The 26760-nt window shown below is 48.8% G+C and overlaps 1 long non-coding RNA gene across 1 annotated transcript; it reads left to right on the plus strand.

Moving 5' to 3' along the window:
- The first annotated feature begins 381 nt into the window (after positions 1–381).
- On the plus strand, positions 382–26542 carry LOC135189380 (uncharacterized). Its single transcript, XR_010308059.1, has 4 exons — positions 382–572; positions 1277–1391; positions 21551–21655; positions 26390–26542. It is a non-coding gene; the product is annotated as an uncharacterized LOC135189380 (long non-coding RNA).
- The last annotated feature ends 218 nt before the right edge of the window (positions 26543–26760 follow it).

Genomic DNA, 26760 nt, shown 5'->3' on the forward strand with positions numbered 1-26760 from the left:
GTGTTTGAAAGTCACTTGGTTGTGGTACTGAGGGATACGGTTTAGGGTGCACCTTGTAGAGCAGGGATATCGATTGGACTTGGTGCTCCTGAGGGTCTTTTCTAAATGGAATACATAAGAGGGCTTTTCTCTCCCAAGCCTGGTCTTGCTTTTCTCAATCTCAACCTTCTTGTTTTTCACACTCCTTCATTCCACTCTAATTTCCATTGTTTTATCTCACCCAGCTCTTTCTGTCCCTCCCCTCAGCAGGACAGACACAAAAACAACGGGCAAAGTTTTAATTTTGCAGTGTTGCAAAATTGGGTGGATTCATAGGAAAATATCAAAAACAAACAAAAAGGAAACCAAATCCTTTCTCCCATTATTTGATTCCAGGGCCAAGAGAGGAAAACACTGCAAGGGTGCGTTTGCAAGAGCTGGCATGGACACCTGGCTGCATGGCTGCAAGGCTGCCAAATTGCTCTCAGGGAACAGCATGAATCGTGAGTGAAGCTGGATCTACCTCACTTAATGCACTTGGATGGTGTCATTCATATCCTTACACCCACTCTGCTGCTAAAAGCTCATCAGAGGTGAGGAGGTGGGGAGACTCGACGTGGTTGCATGAGTAAAATCAGCAGGCATGTAAATCCTGAGGTAGCATGATGCACATTGCATTCCCATCCCAGTCTAGTCTGCTCCACCCTTCCTCCGTAGGTGGGTGTGGAAAGAAGATCCTCAGCCTGATGCTTGCTCAGAGGCTGCTCTTAGTGTTCAGCATGGTTTGCACCCAGCATAGTTTATGTGCCTAGCTTCTTTTGGATGGTGCAGCAATCCTTTCAGCACACAGATGGGAAGGCTCACAGCCCTAATGTCACTGGTCCCTCTGCTACTTCAATGAGTGTTGCTTTGGCCTTGACTTTGTCTTGCCAGTGTCAATGAGGAGGAAGGTTGGGGGATGTAGTGCCACTGTAAAGCAGAATGTATGACTCCATGTGTGGTGGAAAAGCAGTCTCTCAGCAGGGATAATGGTTACAGGGGGGCATATTGCAACTGGGGGACTAGAAATGGAGTCTTTCAGCAAAGAAGTTGGTGCATTAGCTCCAGCATTAAAGTGGTCCAAGTAACTTAAGAGGAAAGGGAAGTCTGGGCACCAAACGGTACAGCAAAGGACTCTTTCGAGCCTTTGAGTTCTCACAATGTGCAAGTAGCAGAATGGAGATGCTGACGTCTTTGTAACACTGCAGGGGGACCCAAAACCAGGTCCAGATAAAGTGCTGACCTCTTCCTCCTGCAGGACTCCTGGACTCATGGGTGAGACGATGGGCAGAGCAGATCACAGAAGACTTTGCCAGTGATGTTATTGCTCAACGGACAAAGTGTTTGGGAAATGCAGGCTATTTCTTGGCACGGTAAGGAGAGTGGCAGCATCTGTGTCTCTGCTTTCTTCTGTCAGTGTTTAATGACTCCACAGGTCTCAGTGGAGTTGCCTTCATGTAGAAACTGGCACACCAGCAAGCCAAATCGGGCCTTAACATCTGTAAAGCTGGATAGGTTCACAAGGTTTTAATTCCCTCTTAAGTATGTACAAATCACATGGGATGACACTGCCTAATTCCCCGCATTTCTACATAGCACGGCACTGACACTATTCACTGGGAAAGAATTTCAGATTTGCATTTTCCCAAATGCACCAGTGCTGGCATTGCTCATCTTCTCCTAACACTCAATAGCAAGAGCTTCTTTCTCTGTCTCTGGAGGGAAAGGGCCCAGGTTTTTCATGCTCCATTGTTTGGTCTATGGGCATCCTCATTCTGGTTCTGTCATTTCTGCAGTGAAGTGAGAAGTAAGTGTAGACTAAGTGCATCTAACCATATGCTCTTACAAGCCAGAAATAAAAGCAAACACAAGGTTTTGCCCATGGCACTTATAAAGCTGCAGGCCGAGCTGAAGCTCTGCTTGCAGTTATCTGTAAGACAATTTATGCAATGAATGCCTGTTACTAACTCCACTGCCAGCTCCAAAGCTGGGAGTACTGCAGAGGCATCAGGGACCTGGAGTTCTTGTCTTAGGTATAGTGGTAATAACCTGCCTTGTCTCTCAAGAGTCACACTAGTCTGTCCACGTGGATCCATGCCAAGCAGATGTACCAACTCTGCTGTCTGCTCTATGCACCTCTAAGGGTGGTAGGTCTTGCTCTGAAGGTTCAAGTAGTGTTTTCCCCTGGAAGAGACATTGTAAGTTTTTTGGTTTTTACTTAGGAGGGTGTGTGTCCAGGCAGCCTGGGGAAAGAAGGGGATGTGCAGGAAGTGTGATAAGCACTGCTGATTACCTAGGCATCAGTCCAGCTCAAATGCAAGAGAAGTCACATTTTAAATGCCCAAGTGCCTCCTTCTGTGTGGCAGTAGAGGGCATGTCCCATCTCCAAGCGGATGTATGGGGTTGTGCATGGGTACCTCAGAAGACCCACACACCCAGGTGAAGACAGCTAGCTCCACTTCCATGGATTCCACACTGCAAAAGCATTAACAAATAAGTATTGCATGCAGTACAATCAGTTTGTTTCAGGGCAGGTACAGCCACGATTTAAGGACCTTACCTACTTACTTAAGTAATAGACCTTACCTTACTCTGTTATTTTTTCTGCTAGTGCAAGAAACTTGGTGATACTGTGAAATAGTCGTAAAGGGCAGCAACTGACATTTGTCAGTGAAGGGGTGATACTGCTACCCAGAAATGACCTTCTGAAAGGGTTGTCTCACTAGAAGATGACCAAGAGCTGTGCAGGTGTTACTTGTCCACTCACACTTCAGCTTGCTCTATCCCCTAACCAGACCTCACACCCTGGAGGGACAGTCTCAGCATTAAACCTGAAGGAGAACTCAAAGATTCTTCTCAGCAGAGACCTCAATCTGTCGGTTGTAGGCAGTGGCAGATTCATATCTTCCTGTTGGGAAACCTAGTAAGGACCTGTAGTGCTACATGGAGGCGGCAACCCATCGCTGAAGGGACTGCCGTGCAAAACTGTCAACCCAGCCTGCATGGAGGCTTTCTTGTGCCTATGCCACAGAAGTCTCTACAAGTGTGATTGTGTAAGATGTGGTGTGTTTGTGTGACGTGTTTTTGGGGTCTCCTTCTGTGGAGACTTTCAAAGCCTGTCTGGATGTGTTCCTCTGTGACCTCTGTTAGATAGTATTGTCCTGCTCTGGCAGGGGCATTGGACTCAGTGATCTCCTTGGGTCCCTTCCAACCCCTAACATCCTGTGATCCTGTGAAGATATGGTACCTCCAAGCCCGTGTCTGCCACAGTGTGCCAGGGCTGTGTCTGGTTTCAGCCAGAAGTGAAATGCTGTGCTAGCCTGCGCAGGATCATTCCCAGCCGTTAAGAGCTGGAGAGGAGGGAAAGTTGGCTGTGGTTTTTGCTCTGAGCCCAGCTCCCAAAGGCTGTGCAGATCCTGGACCGTTGAACAAAGCTAAGCTCATGAGCTACACTTGTGTTGCTATTGTCTTTGCTGCTGTTTTTGTTGTTAATACCTTGGCTGCTGCTATTCTGTCTGGTGTTTTTAAAGTGGAAGCCAAGAAAACAGCATTAACTGAGCAACTTCAGGACAGGAGAGGTTGCCAGGTCAAGAAACCCTCTGATGCTAGGAAACAAAGCCAGCATCTCTCCTCACTTCAAGGCTGTGATCTCTGTTGGGTTTTGACCGTGGAAACTGACACAGTGAGGGCTGTGATAGGTACAAGTGTTAACTGCAGGCGCTTGGGTTTGATGATACTGTTTTGTGCACGACACCTGCTGAAGGTGAGGAGGTGCTGGACAAACAGGCTACTAGAAACCACACAGCTGCTGGACCAGAGGCAGGGGAACAGTTGGTGCAGTGGGGATTGTTTTAATTGCTGTGAATTATTTGCACTATCAGTGGTTTCCTGTGACATCAAGGCTCTGACCATTGCCTGCTTGCCATAAACTCTGCTCCGTCCAGCTTTCCATTCCCGGCTACGCCCAAGCCACAGCTCATCTGAAGAGCTGCTTCTGCAGAAGACATGTGCCCGCTGGCAGATCAAGAACTGGTAGATGGGGGTGACACAGAGGCACCTGGTTCAGAGCACTCAGCACTGACAGGGATGGACCCATGTGATTTCCTCCACTGAAGTTCACGAGAAGTGCTGGTAAAAGAGCTAATGAGTCAAAGGGGGAGGAAGTGAGAGCAGAGGCTAGCGAAGAGTGTGTGAAAAAATAGAGAGAGAGATCTTTGCGGACTGCTTTCGCGTGTGCCAAGACCGGGGAGAGTTTCTGTCAGCTGGTTGGGAAAGTCGAGCAGCTGGAGAGTAACTAACTACTGTCTTGCCTGCCTGTCTGCGTGTCCGCAAGCACTACTGCCCTCTTTTGGGTGGAATTAGACCTATGCATCTGCTCTGTCAGCACAGGCTCCCTGGGTCGCCTGGGTGCGAGGAAGAGGGAGGGCTCCTGAGTCAATGCTGACAATGATCCTCCTGTGGGGAGAGCTGAGCAGTAGGATGCCAACGTGGGGAGGTTCTGCTCAGCAAGGGTGCTGGTTGGCAGCACTGTGACTCTGGCATTATAGATGTGGAACATCAGCTTGCTGGCACAGACTGAGCCAGCTGTGGCAGGCTTCTCAGACAGGCTTCGTCTCCTTTGGTGTGGCCCAAGCTGCAGTTCCTCCAAGCCTTGCTTTACCCCATCTCCAGCATTTCTCTGACCCCTCATCTGCCATGCAAGAGGAACAGAAGACTGGCTGAGCAGCTTTTGGCTCCAGCCTCGCTGCAGGCAGGTAATTGGTTGAGGCGTCACACGCCAGTTCCAAGTTGTGCTGAAGACAGCACAGCTGAGACCTGCACCTTAGAGGAGTCAAAACTCATTAAGTTGGGGCAAAGTGCACCTTGAGCCAAGCTCTCCTCGTTTGTCCAGGTGCTTTGTTGGAGGACTTCTCTGCAGCTGCAAGGGCTGTTGTTAGGAGAGCCATTGATTCAGGATACAGATTGACCTGCTGGTCCAACATCTTTGGTGGCATGTGTCCAGCAACATTTGGACCTTGGAGGAAAGACGTAGTGGTGCTGTTTGTCTCAAACAAGAGAACACATCCCTTTGAGAGCCATCTCATGCCCCCAGAAGTATCTGCTTACACTTAATTGAGCTTTCACAGCTCAAAAGAAAATTATCATGCCTGGTCACAATCTGACAAAGTCCTTACAATGACCTAGCTCTAAAATTTGACGAGTGACACTTTTTATAAGACCAACTGTTTCATTCTGAAACTTTTGAGGTTGGAAAAAAAACAACAACCACCAAATCCCAAACAAATAAGAACATACCACTATTAATAAGGCCAATGGTGCATTATCTTTACATATCCTCCTTGTAGCAATTGTGGCTGCATGTCAAAGGCGAGCATGCCTTGTGATCGTGAGAGAGTGGCTGCAAACCATGAGTCACACAGGCGGACCTTGTGACTTGCTACAACTAAGGAGGTCTCCTTAAAGGCAATTTGTAGAAGAATTGGAGAGAAATGCAATTTCCCAAGGTCAGCCAAAGGCTAATGAGCGCTCTTTCATAGTGCGATTGTATTGCCTGCATTTCTGTATTTCAAAGCCAGCCTAACAACTTTATTGCTGAAGCACTGTAAATGAAGAGCCTGCAATAATATTGACAAGTAATCCTGCCAGAATCCGAGCTGGTATTCAACGCAATACGAAACGTTTTCTCCTTGCCCGGGTGAGTACAGAACAAAGAGTTAAACGAACGTGTGGTTCTCCTGAGCAGCACTTATCTTTCTTCCCAAAGGGCATGTGTGCAGATGCTTTGGAAGCTGGGTTGTCAACAGCTAAGGCTTGTGGCCAGATTCACATGTTCTCTACCTTTTTGCTTGTGAGCTACAGGAGACTCATCTCCTGAGGGACAGTTTTTCCTGACTTAATTAGATTGGCGCCATTCGCTCAGCTACAGTTTCAGGTTGGCTCAGCTTTACTTCTGCTCCACCTCTCCAGTTCAGGGGATTACAGTAGCACTGAAATTGGTTCTGGACTAAGTACTTGGCAGCTGCCTTGGGTCAAGGAGGAGATTCGTGTTACTGTTGTTGCTAAATTAGATAGGAACAAATAATCAATGTGCATCCCATAATAAGAGACTAAAAATGTGGGTTTTTTTCAGCTCTCCACTTTGTGTGTACATTGCCCCCCCCTTTTTTATTCCTTCTCCATGAATGAACACCTCCAGTTTAGCAAACTATGTTAGCTAAGGGGAGAGCAATCTCCAGTCACATCCTCTTAGCATGGATTTACACCATGCCTATTTCAGAGCAGCTTTATTCAGCTGGAAATCCAGAAGGAGTAACCAAAATCAGCCAGAGAAGGAGTGCTGCCACTGGAGTTTTCAGTGGTTTAACTGAACCAGTTTAGAAATGGTTTGCTGTGAAAATCACTGAGGTTTTTAGCATGGAGACAAGTCCTTTGCCTTGAGTAGCTGTATGCTTCATACTACTGCAACTCAAGGAAAAGTAAATTTACAACCAGTGAGTGTAGACTGGAGGATGAGGGAGCAGGGCCGCCTTTCCCAGCAGTGCACATAAAATGAGTGCCTCCTGCCTATGATGTGCAGATGCTCATTATAGGAACAGCTTACAAGTACCTGGGCTCACTTCCACTCGCTGTGAGCCACAGAGACCTACAACTCACTCCAACTCTCAGGTCCTTGATGTGGCTTATATGTATGAGATCCCGCTCTGGGTTGCAAGGTATTACCTGGACAGGTGGTAGCTGGAAAGCTGCATGCTTGTGATTTCTTCAGCAGCTTCAGTGGTGGAGTGCAACCCACCCCTAGCACAGAATCACAGAGTGATAGCAGTTGGAAGTGACCTCTGAAGATCATCTAGACCAATCTCTCTGCCAAAGCAGGTCACACAGGATGGCGTCCAGGCAAGATCTGAATGTCTCCAGAGATGGAGACTCCACCACTTCTCTGGGCAGCCAGTTCCAGTGCTCTACCACCCTCAAAGTCAGGAAGTTCCTGTGGTCAAATTTGTGCTCGCTCACTCTTGTCCTGTCACTGGGAACCACTGAAAAAAGGCTGACCCCACCCTTTAAGTATCAATAAACACTGATAAGATCTCCCCTCAGTCATCTCCTATCCAGGTTAAAAAGCCCCAAGTCCCTCAACCTTTCTTCATAAGAGAGATGTTCCAGTCCCGTAATCATCTTTGTAGTAAGCCATTTTGAAGAAGTCAGATGATGAATGGCACTTTAAGAGGAGCAAGATGGAATAAATTCAAAGGCACCTGGCAGACCCTCTGCAGAGGAAGAAGTAGAGGTGTTTGCAGAGATGGAAAAAAATGATCACTCCTGGTAGAGAGCTAACAGGAGGAGGGGGGCAGAAAAGGAAAAGGTGTGAGGGAAGTGTCTTTTTGACAGCACTTCTGACAGAGTAATGAATCAGACAAGTCCAAAATGCAGATTTTCTCACCTGGTTATGAATAAATGCAATTAGACTTTGCTTGACAGACTAGCTCAAGGTTTTTGGTGCAAGCATCCTTCCCACTGCAGTGCTTACAGGACTAGGTTTACTTATTTCCTTTGGTACTGGTTGCTTTATGACTCTTCACTTTGTGCTATGAGCCATTTGTGAGCTGGAAGCAAACTGTGGAAGTTGTTTGTAACACTGAAGGACTACTTTATAAGTGGACTCAAGCCTGTGCTTTTTATTTTTTTACCTGTTTGGGGCAATTCAGGGTCTGAAATTGGGAAGTCAGTGCTGGATCTGCACAAAGGGCCACATGCATCACTTGCACCGGTGCCTGAATCCTGACCTTAAGGGAAAACCTGTTGTCTGTGGAGAGTAGGCAGGACTTTGTGATACCCAACTGCTTGCCTGGCACACACCTCGCCTCCTTAGGACCCCTCAGTAATCATGGCAGAAAGAGAGAGATGGGACTCTCCAGAGGACACTGAAATCAGATGATTAATTTAGGGACCTTGAATCATCCTCTGCTGGGCTTTTTTCTCTTTCTCCATGGGCCAGGATGAGGCTAAAGAAACGGAGTGACTTGGCTAACCACAGTTAGTGGTGTGAAACCTCTCCTCTCCAAAGCCAGTGAAACCATCAGGAGACAGCCATCTTTTAACATTTAGTGCCAGTTGTCTCATATGCTCTGGTTTGGGTTCTCCTCCTTGAAGTGTTGTGATGGTTTTCTCTGCTAGATGCTGAAAGATTTAGTAGGCACTGTTTCCACCCCTCATGGAGAAAAACAAGGAGCCTCAGAATCTTCTTTGCGATGACAGGAATAAAATCCTCTCTGAAAGCCTTCCACTCAGATGCAGTTTTGCCATTTATTGTGTGGCTTTTCGGCAGGTTTTTAACACTCCCTCCTTTGACAGACGTGGCTTGCAGCCACAGCCAGCACTCCAGGGCCAGAAAGCAAGGCTGCAATGCCCATGCTTCTCCTCTGCCACTCACAGAATCACACAACTTTAGCGGTTGGAACTCCTTCATCTCCATCTCACCTCTTGCTCAGGGCAGAGAGATATTGAGCCTGGGAGGGTCTCTGCTTACCTGCAGCCTGTGTATTCCAAATTTGCATTTCTGAAGCAGAGCTCTTTGTGGGCTGCCTCTTGAGATCTGTTTGACACTGTACTAAGATGACTTTATAAAATGATCCATTTCCTAGTGGACTGGAAGAAAATTTACCTTGTCATATGAAATAGACTCTTTGCCACTTCTTTCCAAGACAGTAGTAGGTAACAATTTCAGCCTTTTCTGTAGCAACATAACCAGTTTTGCAATGTTTGTCTGTCATTGCTAGGGTTAGTTTTTGGTCTTCATGTATTTTTTTATACTCCTTTTTCTTCCTAAGAGAAGGGAAACCTAAATATGCTCCCTGCTGGAGGACAGTTTCCATCAAAACCACATCTTCCCTTGCTGAATTTCTGTATTTCATAGTGTCATCAATATGCTTCATATTTTCCTCCCTTGTTTTAACCTGCTTAACTGTCAATTTCCAGTTGCTGCTGAGTTTGGATAAGCTTTTAGCTGAAGCCCCAAGCTTGACTGTGGACAGAGGGAGATTGGCCATTCATTCATCTTTTATTTTTATTATCCTGCACAATTCTCATTCAGACTTCTTCTCTTTAGATGTTGTATGCTAGCTAGTAGCTTTCAAAACCTTCAGGATGCCTCTGCAACAGCAACTGTACAACAGTTGACTGTATTAATCGCTACTTGCATATCTCCTTTCTTTGCCCATACACAGTACAGTCATGCCACAATTAACAGCCCAAACACCACCAGTCACTTCCAGCTCAAGGATCAGTGTGCTGTTACCTCCTTACAGAATCACAGAATGTTAGAGGTTGGAAGGGACCTCCAGAGATCATCAAGTCCAACCTCCCTGCCAAGGCAGGATCCCCTAGGGTAGTTCGCACAGGAATGCATCCAGGTGGGTTTTGAAAGTCCTCAGAGAAGGAGACTCCACAGCCTCTCTGGGCAGCCTGCTCCAGTGCTCTGTCACCCTCACTTTAAAGAAGTTTCTCCCCATGTTGAGGGGAAACCTTCTATGGTCAAGTTTGTATCCATTGTGCCTTGTCTTATTACTGTGCACCACCAAAAATAGATTGGCCCCCCTCCACTTGACACCCATCCCTCAGATATTTATACACATTGATCAGAACCCTTCTCAGCCTTCTCTTCTCAAGACTAAACATCCCCAGGTCTCTCAGTCTCGCTTCATAGAGGAGACACTTAATGAAGTCCATAGCAAAGTCATCTCCTTCTGCATGCAATTGCTGCATAAGTATTATCTGGTAGCTTTAGAAACTCAAGACTGTTTCACCACTGTATCAAGGTGTCATGGAGGGTAGCAAAGCCCTCTTACAAAGGCCCCATTTGTACACAGAGTCAAACTCAGATCACCTAGAACAACCAACACACTTTGTTTCTCTGTCATGTGTAGAAGATAGTGGCAATAAAGCAGACTTTTCTTTTCCTTGGCCAAGCAATCCTGAAAGCTACCTGTATTTCCTCTTCAGCTTTCCTTATGATAGTATGTACCCAAAGTCAAGAATCTCAGTTCTCAGTGAGTTCCCAGAAGGTGATGACATCGAGAGCTTGTTTGCCATATTTCTTCTACCATTTCTGATAAGATCACAATATCCTCATGTTGGAGGGGGGAGGGAGAGGTTCAGACAGGTGAGTACCACTTTTTTATCTCATTTCCCCTTGCCAGTTACCTTAATGCCCAGAATGAATATATGAGCACCTGAACAAAACTGCTCAGTCTTTGAGTTTACTATCAGGTCAGCTTCATTTGTTTTTGTTGTGCCAAATTTGAGGTTGCCTTGAGTTGCTAATTTAAAAACATCCAGAAAATATAGCCAGGAAGATCCAGTGTCTGAGATGTGAGGCACCCCACCTGGTCTTCCTTCCTCTTCAGCAGCACAAACACCATCAGCTTCATACCAGCCAGCACAGCCTCACTATTTTCTGCCATCTCTAGTGTCATGCTCCAAAGAACCAGACATTTCTACCCCTCTTACTTGAGTACTCTTCTTCCCCATCCCCATTCTGTCATTCCTGCACCCTGCTGTATGCAGAGATAAGTAAACAACAGACAAGAGGCGATGGACACCGTCTGGAACACAGGAGGTTCCGCAACTAAAACAAATCATTCTCTTTGGGGGTGGCAGAGCCCTGGCTCAGGTTGTCCAGAAAGGATGTGGAGTCTCCCTCTTCAGAGTAATTCTAAATACACTTGGACATGTTCCTGTGTGATTTAGTCAGGTGGTTCTGCTCTGGCAGGGGGGAGTCGGACTTGATGTTCTCCAGAAGTCTTTTCCAACCCCTACCATTCTGTGATTCTGTGACAGATGAAACTTTTGGAATCCTTTCTCCTGCTTGGCTTTGTGTGTTGCCTTTTTTTTCCCCCTCTCCTCTTCCTTTTTCACCCATCTAAAGAGCTTAAACAGCTTTGGTTCTGGCTTGCAAGAACCAAGTGGTTTATTAAAGTACATTTCTGACCGAATAGCTTCATGCACCGCGCTTCTAAACTGCTGCGGAAGTCTCAGTGATCACCTTTCAATGTCTTAACAACTGAAAAAAACCCCAATCCAGTCTTGCAGACTTGGAGCTTCAGTCTGGGCTTCTTCCTAGCACAGCGATGCACATACTGCTGTGATGCATACTATGAAATTAATCCAGCTGTAGAGTAAGAGTTTGCCTTGCATTTATCACATAACAAATATTCCTGACCAATGAAGGCTACAACTTAGTTGCTTGAGCTTATCAGTGAAAGAACAAAAACCACATCCATGCTTTGTTTGAAAAAAAGCATAACCAAGTACTTTACTGATTTTTGGGTCTATGTAGGCATTTTTTATCATTGTTTGTACTTTGCAATCACAGCTGAAAGTGCTGATGTTTTTTTTCTTTTGCTCATTAACAGTTCCCTGCAGTTGTTTGCATACAAACAATGCTCAATGTGAATAGCAAAGCCCAACTTTAGAAAGGGAAACAAGAAACTGTTTCATAGCAGTGTGTGCTATGAAGCTGCATGTTGCTTGAGGAGACTGATTCTGTGGAAGTCCATTTCTGCCCCCCCCCCCCAGCTCAAGAGTGACATAGAACTGCTTGAGAGAGTCCAGCGCAGAGCCACAAAGGTGATTAAGGGAATGGAACATCTCTGTTAGGAGGAGAGCCTGAGGGAGCTGGGGCTCTTTAGCTTGGAGGAGACTGAGAGGTGATCTCATCCATGTTTATAACTATGTGCAGGGTGAGTGCCGGGAGGCTGGAGCCAGGCTCTGCTGGGTGATGCCCAGTGACAGGACAAGGAGGAATTGGTGGAAGCTGAGGCATAGGAAATTTCTTGGAAACACAAAGAGGAATTGTGACAGAATGCTGGAGCAGGCTGCCCAGAGAGGTTGTATAGTCTCCTTCTCTGGAGACTTTCAAAACCCACCTGGATGCATTCCTGTGCGAACTACCCTAGGGGATCCTGCCTTGGCAGGGAGGCTGGGCTCAATGATCTCTGGAGGTCCCTTCCAACCTCTAAAGTTCTGTGATTCTGTGAAAGTGTTTCAAGTCCCATGGAGCTGAAGCAATCAATAACTACTAGTCATTCCATTGGGTTTTTTCCTTTTTAATCAAGCTCCCATTAGAAACATGTGAACTTTTTTGGTTTCCATTCTTCTTCTAAGTGAAGCCAGATATCAAAATCTGGGAGCCCTTTGCAAGATAAGGCTTCCACTCTCCATGCAGTTCTCTGAGTCCTTTATCTTGAGTGCCCAAGATGAAGCCATGAAAAGAAGGCAGAAGTTCAGATGCTAGAAGATGGATTGTGCTTTTTGTCACTCTTGTAGGGGTTTAACCACTGGCAGGCTATACCTATAGACAGTGGGTTTATATTCATTTACCTTTAGTCTGCCTTTGGACCTCTCTACCACAGTACCTGGCAGTCTCCTGAGCACCTGGGCTCCTGGATGAATCATCCACCCTGGCTTCAGAAGGTAACCTTCTCAGCAAAGAGCAGCAATATCCGGGCTGGCCGTCAGTTGCTGCTCTGCTCAGCCTCAGCTGATATATTTCATATGTTTTTGTAGCTGAAGCTGGGCCAGGACTTCTCTAGCTTTGACAGGAGGGCTAAATGAGAGCAGGGAATTTTATGTGCCTCTTCCCACAGCATTCCAGTAACCGTGCAGGAAGTCATTGATCGATGGGATTTAGGCAACGTGCAGCAGAAAGATACGTGTGTGTGGCCTGGTGGCCTTTGCAGCATGTGCTCTGACGACATCACCCTCTTATTTGAGACACAGAGGGGTGAGAGGCTAGGTGGTAAAGCCACACACACCATGTTTATGATGCATCTCTGTAGCCCAGCAAATGCAGTGTGGTCTGGGTTTAAAGCTTGCTCTACAAGGCTTCAAGTTCCTCACTGACGCCATGGTTTAGATGTGGTCATAGCAGAGTGATTTCTTCCTGGAAAATTGCTTAACGTGCTGTCACACACAGAGGGTGAAGTTCCCTGACCTCGTGCCTCATCTTATCCCAGGAAGAGGAATGGCATCTGACCTTTGGCAGATCGCTTAGGTTTGTTTCGTTGTCCTGATTTGTACAGCTCCTCTATGCCCTAACCCAGGAGGAGATCTGCAAAGCCATGCCTCTTCAGCAGGCTGCCATGCATTCAGGCCACACAGCATGGGGAGGGTACAAGAGCTGCTGTGCCTGTATGCTGGAGCCAGGCTTCTTAGCAGTAATGGCAGGGTGACTCTGCCCCAGATGAAGTCAAACTCATTTCTAATGCTAAGTGGACCTTAATGGGGTTGTGTGGAAGGAGTGTTTATCCTGTGCTCGTATTGAATATGCTGTGAATATAGAGACTGGGACAAGAACCCTCACCCCATGTATTTGCCTACTAAGTACATGTAACTCATCTGTAATTGCTTTAGGATGTTAAAACTGTCATGGTGAGCTCTTCCAGGCCTCTACCTGGCTGGATGTTAGGAGGAAGTTCTTCACAGAGAGAGTGATTTCCCATTGGAATGGGCTGCCCAGAGAGGTGGTGGAGGCACTGTCCCTGGAGGTCTTCAAGAGAAGACTGGATGAGGCACTTAGTGCCATGGTATAGTTGACTGGCTAGGTAGGTTGGACTGGATGGTCTTGGAGGTCTCTTCCAACCTGGTTGATTCTGTGATTCTATAGCATACCAGCAGCTGCTGTACTGCAAAGGAAAGGTAACAGTCTGATTTCCCATCTTTCCTGTGCCTCAGTTTCCCCATCTGGCCTCAGAGCATGGCTCAGAGAAAGATGAAGATGCAGCTGCAGCAGAGCAAGCAGGGAAGGGGTTGATGTCAGTTCAGCAGCTCTGTCACTGCATGGCTCAGAGCATAAACTAACAAAGTAAATCTGTTTTCCTTCTCTCTCCCTTTCTTATCAGTGATTTTCCTCATTCAGAGGAAATGGAGAGGGGGAGGCAGTGAGAGGTTGTTATCATGTAGCAATGAGACAGGCTGTGGAGAAAAAGATGCTACTCCTTTGGCGATCCCAAATCTCAGAAGAACTGAATATTCCAGCTGAAAGGGTCAGTTATGGAATAATCTTTTCCCTGGACATTGTGATCGTTGCCATTACTGTACAGCATCAACAGGCCATTGAGCTGAATGGGGACAATCTGTGCAGGGCTAGTGTTTCAGTCTGTCCACCTGCAGCCCAGTAAATAATGGTGAGGATAGTTTACTGTTACAGAGGGATCGGAATTGCCTGGCTGAATGGTCACAGTCCAAGAAAATGTGTTTTAATTTAGCTAAATGAAAAGTAATACATCTGGGAACAAAGAGTTCAGGCAGTACCTACAGGACAGGAGGCTCTGCCTTGGAAAACAGGATTATGGGGTCATTGTGTTAACCACCTCCACAATAGCTGCTGGTTCAATGAGGCTAAGAGGGCTCAGCTGACTCTGGGAACCTAGAAGGAAATAATGGGACTTGGGGATGGCAGAAGCATCAGTAGGAGCATCCCTTGGCTGCAGCACGCTCCAGCAGGAGTATGTGAAGTTCGACTTGGATTATTATCTCTGAATCCTCATTCTTGTCCTTTTTGGTCATGGTGGTGACAAAGACAAGAAATAGAATGGTCTGCATTTTCCTCAGCCTGCTCATTGCTACAGCTTTGCACTGAGACAGTGCCAGTGCCCTGCCTTCAGCTTTAAGTGTTTGGACCACAACAGAGCAGAGATATTTCTTCTCCAGCACAAACCAGGCAGTGTGTTGCAGGGTATCATTGCTCTTCTTCTGAAGTAGATGGTGGAAGGTGTGAGCTGGCACAGTACATCTCTTTCTTCTTGGCACCTACCTGTAGTCTTACCTGTCAGTGCCACCTCACTGAGGACTTACTGCACTTGCAGCAGGCCTGCAATGCCCTGCGGTGTGACCACTGAATCATCTGCCAAAAATCCCTTGGGCACATTGCACGAGCCCTTTCCCTGCTTTCTTCTCTTTAGCCATCACCCCTGGCATAGTGCTCTATGCTGAGCACTGTGTTGCCTGAGGCTAGATGAAGACTTCAGGCTCAGTATAAGCTCTGCTAAACAGCCTCTATAGCACAGGAGCTTCTATATAAGGTTGTAACAACCCTGAGAGCTGGGAGATTGAAACATACCTTGGAAGAAAGCATCTGATTGTATTAAACAACAGGTCAGAAAATGTGTTCTTCTCTGTTACTGAAGGACATGAGATCTTAGGCAGAGAAGGAATAAGGCCACCTAGGCCATATTCCTGAGACAGTTCTTGCCATTAACTTGTATCTCTGCTTTGTCTCGTTCACTGCTTCTGGAAGGCAAAGCAGCAGCTGGCTTGCCCAGCCTTCCTTGGTGACTTTCCCATCAAAGAATGCAGAAAGATATTTCATGCTGTGGCAGAATTTAAGTCTTTGCATGTTGCTTTGCCCCACCAGAACTGCAAACTGGCCTCACCTACAGAGTTTGCAGCATGACTTATATCTGAACTTCTTCATCCTTGAACCTTGGGCTTTGGATCAACGCTTTAGCAAGAGGAAGGCCAGCTGAGATGAAGGGGTGTGCCACTCCAGACCTTCCCAAACCATGGGAGTGCTCCTCTCACACAGCTCTGACCCATGACTATCTCTAATGGAATAAAACACAAAAAAACCCTCCTCTCAAGGAAAGAACCCAAGGAGTAACTGCAGCCTTCCATCCAGCAGTGGGTGAGTTATTACCACACTTACATCACAGCTGAAACAGGTGCAAGGAAATAAGTTTCCCAAAAGTTTCTGCTCAGGAGGGAAATGACTGAAGAAAACAGAGCGAAAGGAGGAAGGCAGAGGTAAGGGTAGGAGCCAGGGGACATGGCAGAAATTGTTTCTCTTGGGGTGTGGCCAACCTAGTAGCTCTCCAACCCTGAGAGATGTCTTGGAGTCTTCTGCTCCTGTCTCTGCCTTTTCCAGTCCAGGCTGCCTGCTAGCAGAGCGTGACAACGCCGGGGCCGTGCTGCCCTCTGAGTGCCCTATTGCCCGGGACCTTGGCAGCCGCTGAGTGCGCTGAGCCCTGATGCAGGCAGACACACATCCTCCGAGCAGACTCTGCAGTTGTCAAGGAATCCTTCAAGGACTCATCAGCTCGAGCAATTCTCTCTGCCCCAAAACTATGGGGAAGGGAAGTGATTATGCAAAAGCTCACGTTCCTCCAGCAGCTGCAGCCACTTTGGGTGGGATTCATCTGACTAAACATAGATGTCTCCGTCTGAGCCAGTCACGCTGGGCTCCCTTTGTGGAGAAGAATATGGGGGAATATAGGCAGAGCTATGAGTCAGCCCCTCCCCAGGTCACTGTCTTAAACAGGTCAGGCGAATCTTGCCCATTTCTCTTCTTTGCTTGTAAAAGAAGCTGCGACAAAGAGGCCAAGAGTAGGTCTGTAAAGCTAGATGAAGGCCATCCTTCATCTGGCCTGCAGACCACATGATGTGATCTGGGATTGAGGGGCCAAGCTGCCATGAGGGCATTGCCAGCAAAACCCACAGCAGAGTGGGGTAAACTGGCTCAGCTAGAGCTTATAGCAGGAGGGTCTTTGCCTCCAGTGCAGTGCTGGAGAAGAAATGGCCCAAGAGAAATGTCTGTAAAAGTCACTGTGGGTTGTCACCCTTGTGCCAAGACTCTGTTTTGAACCAGAGCAGGCAACTGTGCTTTCCTATTTGCTGGCTACAGCCTTCCTGACACCACTCAAACTCACTGCATGATCAGTTGTTTCCTGCTCAAGGCCCTTCTATTCCTTCCCACCTCTCCTTTCCAGGCTTCAATGCAATGGGCCCATCTTCACATCCCTGTGGAGCACCGGGATGCTCTTGAGTGCTCACATTCTCGTGCAGGCCCAGAGCAAAGAATACTGACCATCAGTTGCAGAGCTGTGAGTCTAGGGCACTTCCAAGTGCCATGGACACTTGGGTGTCTTCCTGTGTGCTGTAGCTCCTGATGGCTCAGCTCTGTCCATGGCCTCTGCCTAGTTGTCTGGCCCAGCACTGAGCTGTGTGTTGAAACAGGAGAGCATTTCCCATGGTACGTGTGTGTCAGGGACTCACGGGGACAGGAAGTGCAGCAGCTGCCAGAAGCACCAACCAAGTTGCTTAGTGTTGTTATCTGATGAGAAAAGCAATGGAGCAAAAACGCACTGAGCATGCCATGAGCCAGCTCCTCTGTCGAGGGATTACTGCTGGGGACTCTCAAGGCTCATGGCTGTAACCCATGAGTAAGAGCATGAGGCATGCAGACAAGGTAAATAAATGGTTTAGAGGGAGCTGCTCCAAGTCAGATTCCTCCCCTCACTTTTTTCTTCTCCTTTCTCACCATCAAAAGACAAACAAAAGCTCAAGTGATGTCATGGGGCAGTGCATTTGGCAAGTTTCTCACTGCCATGTTCCAGTATGCATCAAGCCCCTTTACTGAAACTCTTTGCACTCACAAGAGTGACACAGGCAGAAATCACAGCAGAGCCCAGCAGTACAAAGCAGGGTGCAGAGGACAGATGAGGCTTTTCAGATCTGATCCAGCTCAGTGCTAACCTGGAGCTAGCACATGAGTCAAGTGCCAAATTTCCAGCTCTTCACTTTAGGTTGTTGGCTGACAGAGAGGGGCTGGAGCTGCAGGGGCTTTTGGTATCTCTCTCAAGTCAGAAAAGGGAGTTTCTTTGCTTGAAAGCAGACAGGCTAAAGGATCACCCTGTATGTGGATGTGTATGTTTTCACGTGCACATGATGTACTTTGGAGAGACCCAAGGAGTGGAAATCTTCAGAAGTTGATGTAGAAATTTAAGACCTCTCCTGACCTGAGGAACTGGGCTGCTCAGCCTCAGCAGGATGCTGCTGGGCAGTGTTGTGCTGAGACTTTAGGGAGATCTCCTTTCTCCAGCTGTTAGGCAGAACCGGGGCTCTGCTGTCTGTAAACGTGCCAGGGGGGTTGGTATCAAGGAAGCTCCTCACTCTGTGCCTGGATATTTCTGTGAAGGCTGGCTGGGAGGTAAGGAGAGGTTTGTTCATTAAGTGCCCTCACATGGAGTTAAAGGGCTAAGCACACTCCTGCTCCTTCACCCTGCTACAGGAAGCTCATTGGAAGAACAAAAGTACTTACAGCCGCTTGAGGAGAAAACAGCCTGGCAATTGCATTACTGCCTCAGGGTGGGGTGGTTGCAGATCACAGGTATTGAGCTATAGCCGTGGGTGAATGCCACCTGTTGGTCCTCTCTCCATCCACAGTTCTTGTCCAGAAAATTACATCCTTGCTCCTCCTTCATTGACACACATTGGTGTGCTCGAGCTGAGAGGCACAACCTGCCCTGCTCGGTATAATCCAAACAAGCTGTCCCGGGTAAACACCTCCCTTGTCAGAGGTGAAATCCCATGAAATGGGATCCCCAGGGACCACATGTGCCTGTGCCCCGAGGCTGGACTGGTTCCAGTGCCTATTAATTGAGATAGAGGAAGAGGTTAGGAGGGAGAAAACCACAGCTCTTTTCCTGACACTCCTTAGCTGTGCTCTGCTGAGAGCTTGCAATGCACCATCACCCAAGTCATTGTACACCTTCTTGCGTCCCTGCCTGCCTTCCTGCCTGCCTTCTTGCCTGCCTTCCCTCTTTCCCACCTGCCTTCTCTTTATCTCTCTCTCTTCCTTTTCCCCTTCCCCTTTCCCTTGCCTGCCTTGCCTTCCTGCCCTCCTTCCTGCCTGCCTTGCCTTCCTGCCTTCCCTCCTTTCCTTCCCTTCCTTCCTTCAATTTTGGTAGAAGATTTGCAGGGTAAAGCAAAGATCATAGAACAGCTCTGATGACTGAACAGCCAGAACAGGCTGCCTGTGGAGGTAGTGAAGTCACCATCCTGAAGGTGTTTTAAAAGGTGTAGATATGTTACTCTGGGACATGATTTAGTGGTTCTGTGATTTTCTCATTTTATTGTCGATTGATTTGATTCATAACTGTACAAGAGGACCTGGACACTGGACTTTCTCTCATTTGCAGAGGGACAATGAGGAACAACATGGGCAGAATTACTAGTCAGGAGACTGAGGGAGAACATTAGCAGCTGCAGTTCCTACAAGCTGTGTTAGTTACCAGGCTGTCTTTTTGCAGTTCCAGGCTTAAATGAATCAAAATCGCTATCTTAGGGCATCAGTGCTTTACCATCCAGAAAACTAAATGTGTTTCCATCTCCCTCCCTTCTTTCTTTTGCTCTGTACTCATGACAATGTGACACTTTTGGCCTTACAGCTACAAAGCCCCATTACCCTGCTCAGCATCAACTTGTGTCACACATTGGCATCACTTTGCAGCAGACCCAGCCATGGCACAGGCATGGCAGCCATAAGCCCTTTGCCTGTATGAGGGGGGTTGTGTTAGAGCAGGCCTTACTTCACACATTCCTCATTCATACAGCCCCAGATGCTTCCTCTGCTCCTAGTTTTGAGACATGGGATCCCCCACTCTTTGCCAGCACAAGGGCTCTTGGGCTTTAGCTCTTCTGAGCTCAGTATTTTTCTTTGTATTTCATTCAAACACATTTTCTCAGGCTGTGACCTCTTACACATCCCCCATCCTTTTTTTTCTCTTGTGATGTTTTACATGGAGTGTGTGAACACCACTGTAGTTCCCTGCTCCTTCCTTCCCCCAGCCACACCATCAGGGCCATGTGAGCCCTCGCAGCGGTAGTGCTTCCCACTCAGCTGGGAGATGCAGCAGCCAAGCACTGGGCAGATGGTTCCTCTGAGCACTGCTGGCTCTCAGCTCTTGGCTGGGCTGTCAATGGGGCTTTTCCTATCAGTGCCCAGCCCTGCTTGGGCTGAGGCTGCTCGCTCCTGTCTCACGGGTGAGTCATATGCCAGCTAATAATAGCAGCTCCCAGCCATGCCAGCACAGCAGCTGACCATGGAAAACTCCACACCGCTTTGGGCTGCTGGCCCATCAGCTTTCCTGAGCCGAGTTGGCCCCAACTGGGTGTTTGCCTCCAAAGGCAGCACTATGGGCTCAGTGAAAGGCTGCAAACTGTGCTCTGGGTATCACTGTGGGTGGTGCTGGTCCTCCAGCCGTGAGCCTTCTGTCCCAGCAGTAATGGCACTGCTGGATTGGTTTGGGAGTTGGTGGAAAGTGGACCACTTCTCTTGCTACTTTACATAAGCCAGATGCTATTAATTACTTGCTCTGCTGGCCAGCAGTCAGCTCAAGCGGTTGCACTCAGCCTGGCTGCCATCCTTCAGCCCTTCCAAGGCAAAGCCATGGTTTTTCTTACTTGCCATGCCCAGCTGCTCTTTGAAGCACCTGCAAGTAACAGCTCCGTGGCTGCCAAATTCCCCCTGGCAGCAGATTTGCTGGGGATGCCTCGTTCTCTGGTCCAGATGCTCCCAAGGAGAAAGGGTGATAGCAGGGCTAAACGGCACCCATGTCACCCAGACAGACTCCTGCAGCGTCTTATCCTGTGCTCCTGTGGTGTTTACTGGGAAGGGTGCGAGCAGCCTGCGTTGCAGCCCCAAGCAGTGAAGGAGGATCTGGCAGAGAGCGGCGATGCCGAGCAGAGCCGTGGGGCGGAGGCGCGGTGCCTGCGCGGCGCGGCCGGCAGCGCACAGTGAGCCGGGGCTCCACGGCGGGGCAGCACCGCACTGAGACAGGCCCGCACGGCGCTCCGGAGGCGGCTCCAGCTCTCCTGCTGCCAACCCTGCGAGCTCCGCTGCGGCCCCGAGCAGCAGCACACGTCTAGGGGCGATGGGGTCACTGCTGAGCCCTCGGAGCTGAGCGTCCGATACCCGTCGGGGATTCCTGAGAAGCCACCAAGCGCCTTGGGGCGGAGGGGATGCCCGACACAGCGAGCCCCTACCCTCCTGCCATCGATTCCCTCGGCTGTGAGCGGGGCTGCCCACACAGGCGTTCCAGATCTTCAGGAACATTAACTGGTGGGGACGGCAGCAGGCTGGGCTGTGCAAGATGCGTGCTTCTCGGCTGGCATCCCTGCCATGCCTCTGGCTGCCCAGTAGGGCCCCATCTTCCTGGCAGTCATGGGGATGGGGCTCCACTGCCACATCACCCATGAAGCATCCAGGCGGTTTTCCTGGCAGGCAGCTGAGTCACCTTTTCATTTCTGCCATTAGTTTGCCTTTCATGAAGGTTTTCTTTTCGTTCCTCTGCTGACCTAAGATGAAGTTGGGGGGTTCAGACCCTGAGAGCACAGTGGCACAGGGTAGTTCCATGCCCCAGCTGTGTTACCTGGGAAAGGACACAAAATCCAGAGGCCAGTTCATCTATGCACCAACAGCAATGAGGCAGCTGTGATGTTCACCTCTTGAGGCTTTCAGATGTGGTTTTTGGAGCCCTCCTATGTTGCAAAAACCATTAAATGGTCCCTGGTTGGAGGAGGAGGAGCTGGCCCTGGATGCCAGTTGCCACAGCCCTGTGTCATGTGTGGCTGCAGCCTTTGGGGATGCTTTCAATTCAGAAGTGGGCTGGTACCACTTTTCCTGAGTCTGTCCAGTCTAAAAATGACTAAATACTGTCCTTTTGCTTTTCTTCCTCTAAATCTAATGTTCTCATTGCAGTGGACCAGCCTTCACCAGCAAAAGACTTTCCATGCTTGGCAAACACACCACAGAGCCACCAGCAAATCCAGGCAATGACACTACCTGGAGCACACTGGGAACAAGGTCAGTTGGGGTTTGGGGGCTTTCCATGCTTAAGTTTAGCACAAGACCAGCCCGCCATGGGCTGACTCTAAAGGGACCATGCATGCCTCTTTTAAGGAAAGGGAATTTGCATCCAAAATTGATGGAAATCCTAAAGTTTTCAGGACAATGTTGACATAAAGCTCCCCAGCTGGCGTAGGAGCAGAGGAATAGATCCCATCACTCTGCAGCCTGTTACCTTGAAGGAAAAGACTTTGAGAAGATGCACAAAGAAAGGAGGATGGAGTTCAGCAGAGATCATATATAACTGGACAAATCAAAGCTTCAAGACTAGATGTACTTTTGTGTGACACTTCTGAGGGAAGCTTGGCAGAGAGAGTTGGCACACATGCTGCTGAAACTGGGGGAGCTGTTAAGGGCAGAACTGAGCCTGCATCAGGCAACCTTATATCCCAGCTGTGTTTCAAGTAGAAGTGGATAGTCAAAGAGGCTCTGGCTTCAGCATCAGCAGAGAAGCATTCCCCATCTCATTCTGCTCTCTCATACAATCATAACATTGTTTCAGTAAACATATGGACATGGTGCTTTGGGACATGGTTCAATGGTCATGATGGTGTTGTCAGTTGGGCTTGATCTTAGAGATCTTTTCCAACCCAAACAATGTCCTATGATTCTATGACATTGTTTGGGTTGGAAAAGATCTCTAAGATCAAGCCCAACTTGCAACTCAATACCATCATGACCACTGAACCACATCCCAGAGTGCCATGTCCATATGTTTACTAAACTTCTCCAGAGAAGGTGACTCCATCACCTCCATGGGCAGCCTGTTCCAGTGCCTGACCACTCTTGCAGTACAGAATTTTTTTCCTAACAGCACATAAACTCCTTTCTTGGTGCAGCCTCAGACCATTCAATCATATGATGTGATTGAAAGTCTATGATTTCTTCTTGTCATTTGTTAGCAGAGAGAAGAGACTAACACCCACCTAGCTCTAACCTCCTTTCAGGTAGTTGTAGGGACTGAGGTCTCTCTTCATCCTCCTCTCCTCAAGACTAAACAATCCCAGTTCCCTCAGATGGTCCTTGCAAGACATTTTTCTCCAGACCCTTCTCTAGATGCACTCCAGCACCTCAGTATCTTTGTTGTAGCGAGGATCCAAAACAACAGAGTAGAGCTCAGGTGAAGAGCCAGTTGAAAGCCAGGCTGTTTCAGGGCATAAAGCAGGAAGCACTGTACTGGTTCAAGACTGCACTCCACAGAGCAAAGAAAGGCACTGCTGCCTCCTGAATTCTGTGGTGAGCCTTGTACAGCTCCCAGCACTTTGTGTCACCGGGAGAGAACAGCAGCAATCTCCAAGAGACCGGCCAGGGAGAGGACAAACCAGCATGCAGTAGTTTGAGTCTGCTCCCGTGCCACGGCCCCGGCCTTGACAAAAGGAGGAAAGGGCAGAGAGAGGCTCCCAAAGCAGGGCAAGGACTGGATGTGGGGCAGGTGTAGAAGCTGTGCCACTGGGCTCGCTCATGCTGCACCAGCTTGCAGCAAGGCCACATGGTGGGCTGGGATTCACACTGTGGACTTCAAAGTGACACAAATTCCTGGAGTTTAGCAATAGAAGAGATGAGGGTGGCCAGGCACATCCCCAGTAATGGCACCCACAGGAGTGCACTGACCTATCAGGTCAGCAGCAGCAGCTTGCCTGCTCCAAGGGTGCAGTGAAGGGCAGAGAGCATCCCTGAGGGATTGTCTCTGCTGCTCCTTCCTGCACGGCTGTAAAGGGGAGCTTGACATTTACTGTTGCTGGAAGGGAACCAACCCTGACCCCCATACATGCTGTGGCACTTTGCCATGTACTGTGGCCCTGCAGCCCTCTGTCTTCTCCTGCCCCAGCCCTTGGCCTCACTACAGGTGCTGGGACCTGCTTCCAGTGATGCCATGTCACCAAGTAGCCACAAACATGAGTGACACAGGTGAGAAGGCTTCCAGCTGGGGCAAGTAAGAATGTGATGTGCAGCCATATATTTTAGGCAGCTTTTGAGAGATACCTATGTCAAGGGAGGTTATTCTTCCCCTGTACTCAACACTGGTTAGGCCATACCTTGAGTACTGTGTCCAGTTCTGGGCTCCTCAATTTGAGAGAGATGTTGAGGTGCTGGAATGTGTCCAGAGGAGGGCAATGAAGCTGGTGAGAGGCCTGGAACACAGCCCCGTGAGGAGAGGCTGAGGGAACTAGATGTGGTTAGCCTGGAGAAGAGGCAGTTCAGGGCAGAGCTCATTGCTGTCTACAACTATCTGAAGGGAGGCTGTAGCCAGGTGGGGTTGGTCTCTTCTGCCAGGCAACCAGCAACAGAAGAAGGGGACACAGTCTCAAGTTGTGCCAGAGGAGGTCTAGGGTGGATGTTAGGATGAAGTTGTTGGCAGAGAGAGTGATTGGCATTGGAATGGGCTGTGCAGGGAAGCGGTGGAGTTGCTGTCCCTGGAGGTGTTCAAGAAAAGCCTGGATGAGGTACTTAGTGCCATGGTCTGGTTGATTGGACAGGGCTGGGTGCTAAGTTGGACTGGATGATCTTGGAGGTCTCTTCCAACCTGGTTGATTCTATGATTCCATTTGGCAGTGAGCTCCACTGTTCGGAGTGTCTAGTGTGCAGTAAGTGCTTTCATACATTGTATGAGCTGGGGTTTTTTTAGCCCTCTTGGACCTCTGTAACCCTGTGGTAAAGACTCAAGTGCAGCTTCTGCTGCAGGATGATGGAAGGGTATGAGTACGGAGATGCCTCTGGCCATTTGTTTTTCTTTGAAGCTCCATCCAAAACAGCACATTCTGGCAATGCCACGATGTGAGGTCCTACAGCCAAATCAAAGGGATTTACTAAAAGCAGTGGCCTGGGGACCAGTGGTCAGCAATGCCAGGAATGAGGCAGATCTGCCCTTTCCCAGAAAAAAGCCTTCTCGGCAGATAAAAGAATTTGGCCAGTGAAAACGTTGCCATAACCCCTTGGCACTGCAGGGCTGTGCTGTAGGTCTTCAAAGATGAGCTGCCTGAAGGCAGGATAGGCTTGGGAGGACTGGCTGCTTGTGCCATGGAAATGGGAAGTCTTTCAGCAGCAAAGGTGCAGTGGGAAATGTTCAGGAAGGAGAAGCACACATTTCCCACAGTCCTCCCTCAGGAGATGCTGCCTGCAGCCACAGCCTTTTCTTTGTCCAGCTCTACAGGTGCCTATATAGCCCTTTTTGGGGCTTTTCACTAGGGGTTGCTATAGGAACTTGAGAACTCTTGTGCATCCAGGTCTGAGCAGCTCTCTGCTCCCACTCCCCCTCACCAGCATGGGGCTGGCAGAGCTGAGGCTCTGAGGACAGTGGAGGATGCTCAGGTATAGCAGGAACTGTTCAGCTCAGCCAATTAGTGCTGCTATTTCTGTCTCTGGCCTTTTCTCTGTTCCTATCCATCTGGGGCTCTTTACAGTCATTATAGAGCTTTCCACCCTCTTGGTTTTTTTTTTCATTCTCCTCCTCTGTCTTCCAGATTTTTGCCACTGTTTCATGTTGCTGTCCAAATTATTTGTCTTTTCTGTCTTGCTCCAGTCGTGGGAACGTTAGAGATGTTTTTCTGCAGAGCAGGGTGGCTTGGAGACTGCCTCAGATCTGACAGCCATCCTAGTGCTGCTGGCACAAGGCTAGAGCAGCTCAGCCAGCCCCTGGGTAACGATCCTGTTCATCGCCATCTGAGCTGCCCACTGCCTGGGCCCAGCTGTGCTGCTGCCACGCTCAGCTGCACCAAGCTGGGCAGGGAGATGCAGCCCAGCACGCTCCTTGCTCTCCTGCCACCACTACCCTGCCTGTGGCTGCAACGGGAAGCGTGACTCAATGGGGCTCCCACCCATCACTTACAGCCTTGGTCTATCACGTCTCAGCTCAGAGGGAGGGCGGCTGCTTCCCTGGCAAGGCATGAAATGGGTCACTTCATCTCTGGGCCATGGGGGAAACAGGGGACCAAGCTAAGAACAGTCCTGCATCAGCTGCTGGGGCTGCAGCCCATACACAGGGCAGGCGAGGAGGCACTTGTGCAGGTGGACACAGGGTGCAGGGGTTCCTGTTTAACACCATCAGCTCTTCCCTTGGGCAATCAGCCCCTTCCTTTTTCCTGGGAAAGTCTGAAGTTAGGGAGTGATGCTGGGTGGAGAGGGTGGGAACACAACTGGGGAAAACACAAAGCTGTTATGTGCTCCTTGGGGTGGAAAGCAGCCCAGGTTATTAACTAGCAGGCAATTCTGGCATGAGTTATTAATATTAGTTGTTTGTAGTGGGAAGCAGTGCCTGGGGGCTGCCATTGCCCTAATCATGTAACAAAGCTGTGTTCCTCACACAAACAGCCTGTGCTTTAGCCTGCAGAGTTCAAGTTGTCTCCTTCCCATCACCCTCTCTTTGAAAAAGGAGAAAAACCAAACACAAACATGAAGATTGCTCAGTCAAGCAAGCCCACAAAAACTGGGAAAGGAAAAACGGCATCAGGCTGTCCTGCGGTGCCACTGCCTACACCCAGACAGACCAGTGATGCCAGCAGCACCTCGGGTCCACACTGCCTGCTCTTCCCCCATGGCTCCCCACTTCATCCCCAAACCCAGCAGGTCTGGCCTGAGCCTTTCTGCTGAGTTTTGTGTTTAGAGTGTAGCAACAGCACATCCCCTCCTTCAGTGTGGGGAAGGGGCTGTGGCTTTTTCTCTGCCCTTCTAACAAGTGCTGTTGTGTTCCTTCAGGCTTGCCAAACTGCAGTTCTCTCAAGTACCTGCCCTTCTGAAGCAAGAAACCAACGTGATGAACTCACAGAATCACTCTCGTTGGAAAAGATCCTCATGAAGTCCAACCATTATATACTCTACCAGGACTACTACTACGCCATGTGCTTGAACACCGCTTGTGAGTACATCCAGTGACAGATTCAAACACTGCCCTGGGCAGCCTGTGCCAGTCTTGGAGAATCCGTTTGGTATAGAAGTTTTTCCTAATGTTTAACTTAAACCTCCTCTGCTGTAACTTGATGCCATTTTCTCTCCTCCTATCAGTTGTGGCTTTTCAGAAGAGGCCAACACCTGTTGGCTCCAACCTTGTTTCAGGGAGTTGTAGAGAG

This window comes from Pogoniulus pusillus, chromosome 32 (genome assembly GCF_015220805.1).
Source record: "Pogoniulus pusillus isolate bPogPus1 chromosome 32, bPogPus1.pri, whole genome shotgun sequence".
Taxonomy (NCBI): Eukaryota; Metazoa; Chordata; class Aves; order Piciformes; family Lybiidae; genus Pogoniulus; species Pogoniulus pusillus.